Raw genomic sequence first — 12,806 nt, 5'->3', positions numbered from 1 at the left:
TGGGGCTTTCTCAGAAGAGCAAGATTCACATGAAAGTTTTCAGTGTAATTGTAACTCATGTAATGAATTTAATGTGTTTTTCTTAACCTACAGGAACAAAACAATGCTTCAGACTGAAGGAAAGTAGGCAGATAGTAACCAAGTGATTTGATTCATATAGAAATTAATCGAGAAAAAGAGTCTTTATTCCAGAAGCAAATTGTAATATAAGGTGGATCTATATCCTATGTCTATATCCTGTGAATTTCATATACATATTCCATGCAACAGTCCCAACATACTTTCCCCTTGACTACAAGTTCACATTTTGTAAGGCCATGAGTTTCTCCTGTAGTTAGTTTTGGTGCAAGGGCAATGGACCCCAAAGAGAACTAGAACTTGTGTTGTCTGCCTAAATCACATCTTAAAGAGTTACAAAATGGGCAAATCCAAAAGCTCTGAAGAATAGTCATACAGACTCAAAACTTTAGCTCTGCTTCTCTCTGAACAGGTGTTGCCAGACCTGCTGAGTTTTTCCAGCAGTTTTTGTTTTTAAATCCATGGGTTCCTTCCCAAAGGACCTGCTGCACCCCAAGGAGTACTGAAAAAGTTTCATTAATCTCTCATGAACTGATTCAAGTTCATGGTGCTGGATTAGCACCATGCTGTATCATTTTATTTCTTTATGTTATCTTCATTCAAAAATAAATTAGAACTATTAGTCTTACCCTAGTGACAGGTGGCAGGAAAACATACTGAATTCTCGTGATTAGGATTTGCTTGATAAACCCTAGCTCCATGAGTAATTTAAACATCAAATGGCTCCATCAACCATGACAAATACATAGAATATTTGTTAATGCATAGGTAAAGATAATGGGGTCAGCAGCACATGAATATAACTTACACTGAGTACGGCAATACAAAATCATAGGCAAATATAAGTGATGGATGGAGGCAAAGAAATTTTCAAACATATTTGTCGACATAAGATATTCAAAGCTCAGCTAACTTCTCCATATTATTTTATAATGGAAGCTTGTTTATTTTTATAATAGGAATTCACAGGACTGTATACATTTTAATTAAAATAAATGCTTACTTTACCCCTCAATACATTTATATTTTCCTGGCCTAATGATTTGGAGGCCAGGGAGGTTTCCCAGGTATGGCCAGGAATGCAGATTGGCTGCTCACACTACGGAGACAGGCAGCCTATTTAGCTAATTAAAGTGATTAGAGGTGCTTTTCCAGCCCTGGGATCCCATGGAAGGCCCCCCCACCCACTCCCACTGCTTGCGGAGGCTGTCAACTTAAGGGAGACGGGCTCCCTGTGGCGGTCTGGAGGGCCAATGGCGTTGGAAGTTCTATCCCCCAAAAGAGGGGGCTGCAGGCATCAAAAGACACCCTAGTGGCTCCAACAATCCAAGCAGATGGGTTTCCCCTCCTTTCCAAGAGGCCTACTGCTATCCCACTTTCTGAAATTATTTATTTTTATGGTTCATTGGGCACCTCAGTCTCACGGTTCCTGCCCACATCAGCAGTGCCCATCTCTCTCAATGGGCCAATCAGAAGGCATCATTGGGAAAATAGCTGTGCTGGTCTGACTCCCAGCAAATGTTATTCAGGACCCTCATTTGGTACTTATGTTGGGGTCCGAAGCCTGTGGAAAGTCCTGTGCTTCATATTCTCATTTTCTTCTAATCTTTATTTGAAGTATGTCCTGGAAGATTGACATACATAATGGATGTCAAGAGTTGTCTTCATAAAGTGCTAATGCAGTAGATTAGGGATAAACACTTCCTTTTTTAACTCCAGTCACATGTATGTGCCCCATGAGAACAGCTTGAGTCTACAGTCCTGAATGATGTGTTTTATCAAGTTTTATATAACCTGCTGTTTGCTGGACCTGAAAGACATCCGTACAGAGCTATCAGTTATCACAGGCGTTAGCTTGGACCCAAAGGAATTGAGATGGACCAAGAGTCTAGAAGCAAACAAAATTAAAATCTTTAAGAGATGTGATCTGTCTGTTAAAAGGACATTGGAAGTGAAGGATATACCTCTGAAGTGGCACAGATCGAAATGTTCATGATTGAGGTGGGAATTCAGTTTTACTTTCTCTTCCCCTCCACAGAATTACAGAATTGTTACAGCACAGGAGGAGGCGTTCTGGCTCTCCATAGCGCAATTTATCTAGTGCCACTTCCCTGCCTTCTCACCATAGCCCTGTACCTTCTTCTCTTTCAGATAACAATCTAATTCTTTCTTTAATGACTCAGTTGAACCTGCCTCCACCACACCCTCAGGCAGTGCATTCCACTCGTTGCGTGAAAAAGATTTTCCTCATGTCACCATCACTTCTTTTACCCATTACCTTCAATCTGTACCCTCTTGCTGTCAGTCTTTCCACCAATGGGAACAGTTTTTTCACCTATTGTTATGAGGTGGCAGGTGATAAGTGCCAGGCGGACAGAATCCACAAGGGAAACTTGGCTAAGCTATCACAACTGTTTTGCAAGTTGTATTTATTACAAGAAGGCTTATGCACTGAACTCAGAAGAATTGAGTCCACTAACACCTTTAGCGATTTTAAAGTTAAAAAAATTATTAACAAAAGGAAAAAAAATAAAACAATAAACACACACAGGACTACAATTGCATGGTTAGTTAGTCTTAACAGTTCTCAAAATTCTTAATTAAACAGGCTCCTAACTACACACCCTCTTTAAGGCAACAGTCCAAAATAGATTTGAAATTATACAATCAATCCAGCAAGGTTACCACAGCACTCACCCGACAGTGGAATTCCAAAGGCTTTTAATACAACTTTATTTATGGATACAGCAGGCCTCTGCTAAAGTGGCTGGAGGCTTTTCCCCAAGGACTGCTTCACATAGTGTACCTTTCAATCTCACATGGCCACAGCCCTACATAGCCTTCCATCCTTCTTTATATACATCTTCTCTCTCTCTAATCTGTAAATTCCTCTGTTCTATTGGTCTTTGGAAAGATACTTTTCCCATAATATAACAGCCTTTCATGTTGTCAGTATGCCCGACCGCCTTTTTGGAAAAATAAACATACTAACCTTGCCCTATCTATCTTGTTAGTTGTAAATATCTTACCATCTCTTTGAAAAGCAAGCACCTTTCCATTTATCTTAAAATGCAAATTTCCTGCATGCTGCCCTCATCCATTTCAAATGCCTTTTTACACCCAACTTCTTTTGATAATTTTAACCTTGCAATCTATTTAATTAAATCAGCCATACAGATAACCATAAACCCACAATAATATTGTGAAAAATATTATAGTTCTGTGGCACAATCTAATCTCTCCAGACCCTTCTCTCAACCTCCTCTTTTCCAAGGAAAACAGTTCCGACTTCTCCAATCTATCTACGTAACTGAAGTTCCTCATCTCTGGGACCATTCTCGTGAATCTTTTGTGCACTCTCTAATGCCTCAGCACCTTTCCTAAAGTGTGGTGCCCAGAACTGGAAGCAATACTCCGAACCAATGTTGTTGAAGGGTCATTCGGACTCGAAACGTTAACTGTGCTCCTCTCCACAGATGCTGCCAGACCTGCTGAGTTTTTCCAGGTATTTTTGTTTTTGTTTTGGATTTCCAGCATCCGCAGTTTTTTGCTTCTATCCAAGTTTAACCTAACTTTCTTGCTTATATACCCTATGTCCTATTAATAAAACCAGGATGCTGTATGCTTAATGAACCACTCTCTCAATCTGCCCTGCCACCTTCAATGACTTCTGCACAAATATCCGCAGGTCCCTCTTCTCCTGCACCCCCTTTAGAATTGTACTCTTTATTTTATACTGTCTCTTCATGTACTTCCTACCAAAATGAATCACTACACACTTCTCTCCATTGAAATTCATCTGCAGATCCATTGCACAATGTTGGTGCTTGTTCCATCCCCTAATATTGGAAAACTGCTTCCCGAAGAACACCATGGGCAGTATTTAATCCAGGCAACAGGCGTCTCACCCCCCTGGCCGGAGAGCCAGAGAAAGCTCTTCCTTTGGGGAAGGCCAGTCTATCAAGTGCAGGCACTTAAGTGGCCAGCAGCAGGCCTTCTCCAGAATCAAGGAGCCTGCTGGTGAAAACTTCAATGGGATTGGAGCTCTTGGACAGGGAGAATATTAAGATGCAGTCCATTGACAGCAAAGCCATTATGGATGGAAACCTTAAGTTGATCCTAGGCCTGATATGGACACTCATCCTCCACTAGTCTATCTTAATGCCCATGTGACACAAGGAGGACAACAAGGCCAAGAAGCAAACTCCCAAGCAAAGACTGCTGGGCTGGAGCCCGATCAAGTTGCGCAATATGCCCATCACCAGTTTCAGCAAAGACTGGCAAAGCACCAAAGCTTTGGGCACCCTGGTGGACAGTCACTCTCCTGAACTTTGCCCAGACTGGGAGACCTGGGATGGCACTAAGCCATTGGACAATGCTTGTGAAGCCATTCAACAGGCTGATGTTTGGCTGGGAATCCCACAGGTCATCACTCCAGAGGAAATCTTAGATCCGAACTTGGATGAGCATTCCAGCATGACCTACCCATCTCAGTTCCCTGAGGCCAAACTGAAGCCTGGAGACTCACTCCACCTGAAACTCAACCCCAAGAAAAACAGGGCCCAAGGGCCCGGTATTCAGCTGACCGACAAGGTGGTCATGCGGAGAATAGAGTTCATGGTCAAGACCATCAGCAATGGACTTGGCAGAGTGCTTGTCTTTGTTGAGACCAGGTAGGGCATCATGAGGAGGCTGAAGTGATGGTGAATAATGATAAAAAATCATACCTATCTTGTCCATTACACTCCTAAGATGGTCAGGCTTTACAAAGTGTGCGTCCTGTTTGCCAGGCATGATAATAGCAAGACTGTCAAATTGCAGCAAAGTGGAAAGATTTATTAAGCATAAAATATGACTTAGTAAACTAGCCAGTAATTAACACGGCTCAACAGGTTATACTTCCTGGGCAGAATTTGGTCCAAGTCAGGCAGGCTCATTGTGGGCGGGCGGGGGAGGTTGGGGCTGGACCGCGATTTCACACTGGCGGGCCAATTAAGGCCCCGAGCGTGAACTTCATACATCCGCACGAGTGCGCACTTCATAATCCCCCTGAGGCACAGAGCTGCCTCAGGGAGATGAAGAGTTGTAAAAAAAAATAAAGAAAATAAAAATGTAATGAAACATGTTCCCTCACATGACTCTGTCACATAAGCAGGCTCATGTTATTAATTAAATTTTAAAACTTTTATCTTAGATTTATTTGTTTCTGGAAACCTCATCCTGCCCGTGGATGAGGTTTCCAAAAAAAATGCAAAGGCCACTTGGCCTTTTCGCCTGCCCGCCAAATGTAAGGTTGGACGGGAAGCGAAAAATTTAAGTTAATTGATTCTTTAAGGGCCTTAACAGGCCTTGTAATTGTTGGTGCAACGGACCGCTGACCGAACTATCGCGTCACTGTGCACTGATGTCGGCACCCTCAGCCGACGTCAACGCGCATCATTTCATGCTCAAGCGGGTCAGGCGCGCGCCCTGTTTTGGCTATGGTCAATGGAGCACACCAAAACCTGGACTGGATTCACCTTGTTGACTTCTCTTTCTCGTCCTTCTTGGACTTCTCTTTGTCACAAACCCCTCAGACATCTATAGTTTATTTTTCAGGATCCTGTGATCTACTCAATTCTCGGATCCTGGGTGGGGCCAACCCCTTCCCTTTGGAGCTAACTTCTCTCCACAGCAATTAACATGGTTTCCACCTCCTTTCTTACACCCTAAATAGTTAATTAGTCCTTCAGGCCAGACCTATCACATGTGGGTGACTCCTGATCCAGTATAAAACCACGAGCAAGGTCATACGAGCGTACGAAATAGGAGCAGAGGTAGGCCATTCAGCCCTTCGAGCCTGCTCCACAATTCAATAAGATCATGGCTGATCTGTTTGCATTTCAGGTTCCATATTCCCATCTACCCCTGACAGCCTTTGATTCCCTTGCCAAACAAGAATATATCTGCCTCTGCCTTAAAAATATTCAGTGACCCCATCTCCACCGCTTTACGAGACAGAGAGTTCCAAAGTTGGACAACCCTCAGAGAAAAAAACATCCTACCTTCAAGATAAAGTCAGCGGTGCACGGGAACCTTGTGGAAAGTGGCTCACAATTATTTTAAGATGGTGTGCGCCAGTCAGCTTTGTGCAGTTGTGTGTAAGGTCAGTGGTTTTCATTGTTTAACTCAACAGCACAAGGGAAGTGAGCAGGGGGGTGGCAGCTTGCATGGGGTCTTGGGACTGGCAAATGTGAACCAGTGGTAGGGGTGGGGCTGGGTTGGGGGGTGGGGGGGGGGGTGGGGTGGTGGGGGGGCGGGGGTTGCTGGGGTGGGAAGTAGGATTCGGAGCATGGAAGAGTGTAGTGGGAAGGGCCTGGCCTCCTTGGTGTGGTGGGGGGGAATGGTGGGAACATTCAGTCAAGGTAAAAAGATGAGGGGCCTAAAGAGCATTGTCAGTATTGTCCAAATGTGTGTCCATCTCAGGGTGTTGACTGGCAGAGTCCTTACAGAGCTTTGCGTTCACCTACTATGTTTCTGTTATCCCCACTGAGAATGATCTTGAACAATCCTCTTTACAATGTGTAGAAGTAAGGGCCAGCTGAGCCTACACATTCAGCCATGTCCCACAGAGTGGCGAGTATAACACTGGACACTAACATGAATATTCAAAAAACAGTGAAGGAAAAAACACAACATTGTTTCTTCAATAAAGGGAATCTCCCTAATTCCATTGTAACCATCAATCCATGCCAGTCATGAGGTTTGCCAATATATTTAGCTCACTGAATAAGCTAGTCTCAACAAATAACAATAACGTACACGTGAATAAAGTGAAACCAACGTAATGTGAAATATTCACAAGTGAAATTTAATTTTGAAAAACAGCTGTGCTCTCAAGTCTTATGTAAATGCCATTTTAGTCGGGCAGGAAAGTTTTGGCTGTGGTGCAGAGTCCCTCTGTTTGATCAGGAGACTATTTTATAACCCACCTGCAGCTACAGTATTGTCAGCTAATGGCGGGTTTCACCTCTGAAAACATCCTCTACTATGTGATCACATGTGCTTCCTGTACATGCTGCTAGCACTTAAAATTTTAATTGTAATCACGTGGGAAATGGGGATAAAAAGAGAGCGGAAGTGGCACATAATTCCAGTTATGCCATTGGGAATAACATGCTGGTGAACTCCGATACTTAAGGTTAGGCAGACACATGTTAAATCTTCAGACTTTGAATGCTGACTTGATTCCCTTGTAAAGTATGATTCTAAAAAATGATTTTCTCACAAGACTCCCCACCTTGAGGGTGAAATAGGCATATTGATCTCTCACTAATTACTGCTTCCCATTGATCAATACCTCGAAGCTATTAGTTCATTTATTCAATTTTCCAACCAAGCATCTCAAATAGCAGAGCATGATAATGCCACCAATTAACAACAATGCCTGAATCAGGATCATCAGCATTGACAATGTCATGAGCCATGGATGTTACATAACATAATAGACAGTTTCCAACCAAGACACTTTCCCCAGTTTCCTTACCTTTTTGCCCCCTCTGTTGTTCTGCTTCATTTTGGCTAAATGCTGCTGTGCCATCCTCCCTATTATGGATGTCAGACTTAATGTGATAGAGGGGAAAAGGATCTCCAAACTGTGCTACCGCTTTGAGCATATTATCTTGCATTGAAAGGTTTACCCTTAGTTCAGTGATATTTCGGATTGGCATGGGGAACAAGACATGATTCCCTATTTGAGCCGGCTTAAAGCAAAAGGTGGAGCTTTTAATGGGGCGTAACTCTTTCCAATACACTTCTCACAGGCATTGGCATTAACACAATAGGTCTTTATCTCAAGATATATGTATCTAGCATGGTCTTTTCCCCACTTCAGGCTAGTCATGTCACATGTGGGTGACTCCTGATCCAGTATAAAACCACAAGCTGCCTTCCCAGAATTCCTAACATCGCACTAACATATATGAACACTTTCTATTTCTGAACAGCATTCAACATTAAGGCGGTCCTATGTGTAGTTTTGGATGATTAGAATAGTTGGGGGGGAACGCATAGAATACATGTGTATCCCATTCCAAGATTCCGATGGATTCCACCTCAAAAACCCCCATTCAGTGTCTTCATGTAAGGGTAGCAACTACAGGCACTATGGTCATATGAGTATACGAAATAGGAGCTGAAGTAGGCCATTCAGCCCTTTGAGCCTGCTCCGCCATTCAATAAGATCATGGCTGATCTGTTTGTGTTTCGAGTTCCATATTCCCATTTACCCCCAATAGCCTTTGATTCCCTTGCCTAACAAGAATATATCTGCTTCTGCCTTAAAGTGAGCCTGTTTCCACCGCCTTTTGAGACAGAGAGTTTGAAAGTTGCACAACTGAGAGAAAAAATTTCTCCTCATGTCTGTCTTATAACGGTGACCCCTAATTTTAAAACTGTGCCCCCTAGTTCTGGACTGCCCCGCAAGAGGAAACATCCTTTCAATGTCCACATTGTCAAGGTCATTCAGGATCTTATATACTTCAATCAATTCACCTCTCGGTCTTCTACATTCCAGTGGAAACAAGCCCAGCCTGTCCAACCTATCCTCCCACTTATTCCAGGTATCAATCTAGTAAACCTCCTCTGAACCACCTCCAATGCATTTACATCCTTCCGTAAATAAGCGGACCAAAACTGCACACAGTATTCGAGGTGCTTTCTCACCAGTACCCTATATAACTGAAGCATACCATCTTCACTTTTAAGTTCAATTCCTCTCTTAATAAAGGATAGCATTCTATGAGCCTTCTTAATTACTTGATGTAACGGCATACTAACTTTGTGTGACCCATGCACAATGTTACCCCCTACACCATGAGCTTTAATTTTCCGCAATAACCTTTGATGTGGCACCTTATCGAATGCTTTCTGGAAATCCAAGCACCCCACGTCTACAAGCTCCCCTTTATCCACAGTGCACCTTACTCCTTCAAAGAACTCTAATAAATTGGTTAAACTTGACTTCCCTTTCATGCTGACTCTTCCTGATTACCTCGAACATTTCTAAATGCCCAGTTATAACCTCTTTAATGATCGACTCTAACACCTTCCCCACGACAAATGTCAAGCTAACTGGCCTGTAGTTTCTTGTTTTCTGCCTCCCTCCCTTCTTGAATAGAGGGGTTATACTTGGTACTTTCTAATCTGATGGAACCTTTCCAGAAACTAGGAAATTTTGGAAAATTAATACCGACACATCTACGACCTCCTAAGACAGGAGGATGAAGTCCACCTGGACCCGGAGATTTGTCAGCCCGCAGCTCCATCATTGTGCTCAGTACTGCTTCCCTAGTGATTGTAATTTCACCAAGTTCCTCTCTCCCCTCCACCTCCCGATTTACAGCAATTACTGGAATGTCCTGTTCTGATAGTTTCTCTTCCCCTTGAATAGGTGAGACAATCCATGCTGTCGTGCTCCCCTTGCATCATGATGATCTGTATACCATGCACTGATCATGCTTTCATTTATGGACACAGGAATCTGGTTATTCTCTATGTTATTGAGCCCAACTATTACCTAGCATATGACTACAATAAATGGAGCACATAATGACATTGGCTATGTCCTGCTCAGCTTCTCCCTTATCCTCGATCAGTCTGTTAAAGGCTTCCTTAATTTGTTGAGATATGACTCTCTCATCCTGGACCCATAGGAGAATTTGAGTCAATTTCATAATGACGTCTTTGTTCTCCTTATTCAGTCCTGATAATATTCCCTTCAGTTGCCTCCTCATTGTGATCCTACATATTCTCAATGTCTTTCCTATTGCAGGCCGCAGTAACTGCTATGACACCGATACCTATCCATTCCTACAATCCCCTTCTCGTTCTTTGCCTTTTGTCTCTAAATCTCATGATGCCCATTTATTCTGGGCATAGTTCTTAGTCAGGAAATCCCTCACTACTTTCCTCACCAATTGATTGTAAAATGTTTGGTATTCTCTTGGGCACAGTCCTGGGGGAAGGCGAATGTCTTCAAAGATTAGTACAGCAAGCACAATCCCATATCTTACATTGTTGTGTAGTTGTTTGTATGTACAGCTAACAACTGGTCCATTTATTGATCCTTCACTTAAAACCTCCAAAACTCCAAACCCATCTCAAGGAGGGCATTAAATTCTGCTTCAAGTCCTTGCAGTAATTCCTCTTAGTCCACTCTTGTCAAGAAGAATCCTGAGACATGCCTTTAGATTAAGGCTCAGTACTGATTTTTTATATTTAAAAACTTAATTTTTAATTATAAGAAAGAAGCCACATGATTCTTATACCATCCACTGATACCAATAGTAAGCTCCAGCAAGGATATGGGAATTTTAATCCACACATCCATTTCCCATGCACATTATACAAAGTGTGAGTTATACATTGTGTTCCACTTTTAACATTTAAGAGGTTGAGAAATACAAGGGGGCAGGATTTGAACCCATAAGCACTAGGAAGTTACTTTAATTAACCAAGTTAGTTGGCTCATTCCATCTATGATTTTAGACGTAACAAATAGAATATCATTCTGCAAAGTTCATCAATAAATCTGTCAAAATTGAACACTTTTCATGCTTTGAATTGCCAAAGAAGAGAATAAATTTCCAACATTACTGAAGATATAAATGTGGTATGCCAAGATACTGAAGTCATTAAAAGCCATTTCTAGGGTATAAAAGTCTATTAGCATTTTTGCAGCTTCTGAAGGTAGTTATCTTGTCAGTGGTGCTGACAGACGATGTTCAAATAATACTGTTTTAGAAAGCATTTAAAGACATCAGTGGTGTATCTGTATGGTAATTAAGAAGTTGACTGTTTTCTTTAATATTGTTTCATATCATTTTAGTCATGAAAATTCTCATATAATGAAATATTACAGCCTAATACTTGTATTAATATAGCACCATATCAAGTATCACAGAAATAGCTCAAGGTGCTTCACATTTGACAATGTATTTTCAAGTGCAGTGATTATTGTAATGTAGAAAATGCAGTAGTCATTTATATTGCACTTTATCACATCTCTCAAAAATCTCAAACTCTTCATATATGGGAATTACTTTGAAGTACAGAGATTATTATGTAGAAAACATGACAGCCATCTATTAAAACTCTCAGACATCTTTCAAAGTGCTCCACAGAGTGAGTACTTTGAAGCATAGCAATTGTGTGTAAAGGATAGTAGCACAGAAACAAAATTAGGACATTAAGCCCATCAGCTCTGCTAACCTAATGTCATCTAAAAGTTTGGATGTATTTGTTTCTATTCCCAGAGTAAGTTATTTATACAAAGTTGAAAGGTGTATCCCTAGCTTTAACACTTGGAGGATATTACTTTTCCCATCCCACCAAACCTGGAATGTCCTTTTTTTCCAACTCTCTGCCTCACATCTCCCAACCACTGAGCTACATGTACTAAAACATTGCTTCTAATTTCCAAATGTTGGCCTACTTTTTCATTTTAATCTGTTCCTTTATACACTGGAATACACACACAATTGTAAAACTGCAAAATCAGCTCTTCGTTCAGACATCACACTTCACAATTCCAGTATGAGCGCATGGGACCTCATTGAGCTCATATTACATGATTCAGTATGAATGCTCAGGTACATTCCACTCCACAATCCAGCATACATGGCTCACTGCCAATTTTTATGCTAATTCTACTTTTGATCTCTACTACCATTAAATCATAGTACATCAAATATACATGAAGATGACATCAGAATAACTACTTAGAAACAGAAAGTTAACTCTTATCAGTCACAACCATTTCATTATCATGGCTATATGAGCCTCTTAATTCCATGTGACCTCAAACACCTTTCAGAATCATTTTACTACCATAAGCACAAGATTATGGGATGTGGGCATCACTGGCTAGGCCAGCATTTATCACCCATCCCTAATTGCCCTTGCTCAGCAGGGGTATTTAAGAGTCAACTACATTGCTGTGGGTTTGGAGTCACACTTAGCCCAGAGCAGATAAGAATGACGGATTTCCTTCCCTAAAGGGCATTGATTTCCTTCCCTAAAGGGCATTAGTGAACCAGATAGGTTTTTTTTAAACAGCAATCAGTCCATGGGGTCATTGTCAGATATTCCTGATGTTGAATTCACGTTTCACCATCTGCCTTGGTGGGATTTAAACCCAGGTCCCAAGAGTCTCTGGAATACTAACCCAGTGACTTTACCACTATGCCACCATCTCCCCACAAGTGACCAGGTCAATATTGTTTGGACCATCAAGACGTGGATGAGTGAACTTCACACATTTCATCAGCCCCTTATCTTGAGAAGAAACACTGTCTTAGCCCTGCTTACACAGTTTCTGTGCTCGCTGGCAGCGGGTGTGATCGTTGGCGAGCGTGGGCAATATGGCGTGGCCTGGTTGACGACGGTGGGAAGGCATGTCACGATTGTCCACTCTGTCTGCGTTTCCCGCCAACGGTCGGCAGGGAGCTCATTGTAATACATCAGCATCTCATTAAAAGGCCATCCCACCAGGCTCTGGGCCCCCGCTGGTTCGTCCGTCCATGTCGGTGGGAACATACGTCGATGTGCTTCACAGCAGCACATAGGCGACCTGCACTTGGCAGCCTTCGCTTTGGAGGAACTGAGGTGAGGGAACAGCATCGTTCTGCAGAGCTCGCCAGGGTGGCCGATTGCTTTGCAGGTTTCAGGGGCACCAGGGGACCTGGGTG

The sequence above is a fragment of the Carcharodon carcharias genome, chromosome 21, assembly GCF_017639515.1.
Source record: "Carcharodon carcharias isolate sCarCar2 chromosome 21, sCarCar2.pri, whole genome shotgun sequence".
In the NCBI taxonomy this organism is placed as follows: Eukaryota; Metazoa; Chordata; class Chondrichthyes; order Lamniformes; family Lamnidae; genus Carcharodon; species Carcharodon carcharias.
The sequence above is the reverse complement of the archived record's forward strand: the minus strand, read 5'-3'. Positions refer to the sequence as shown.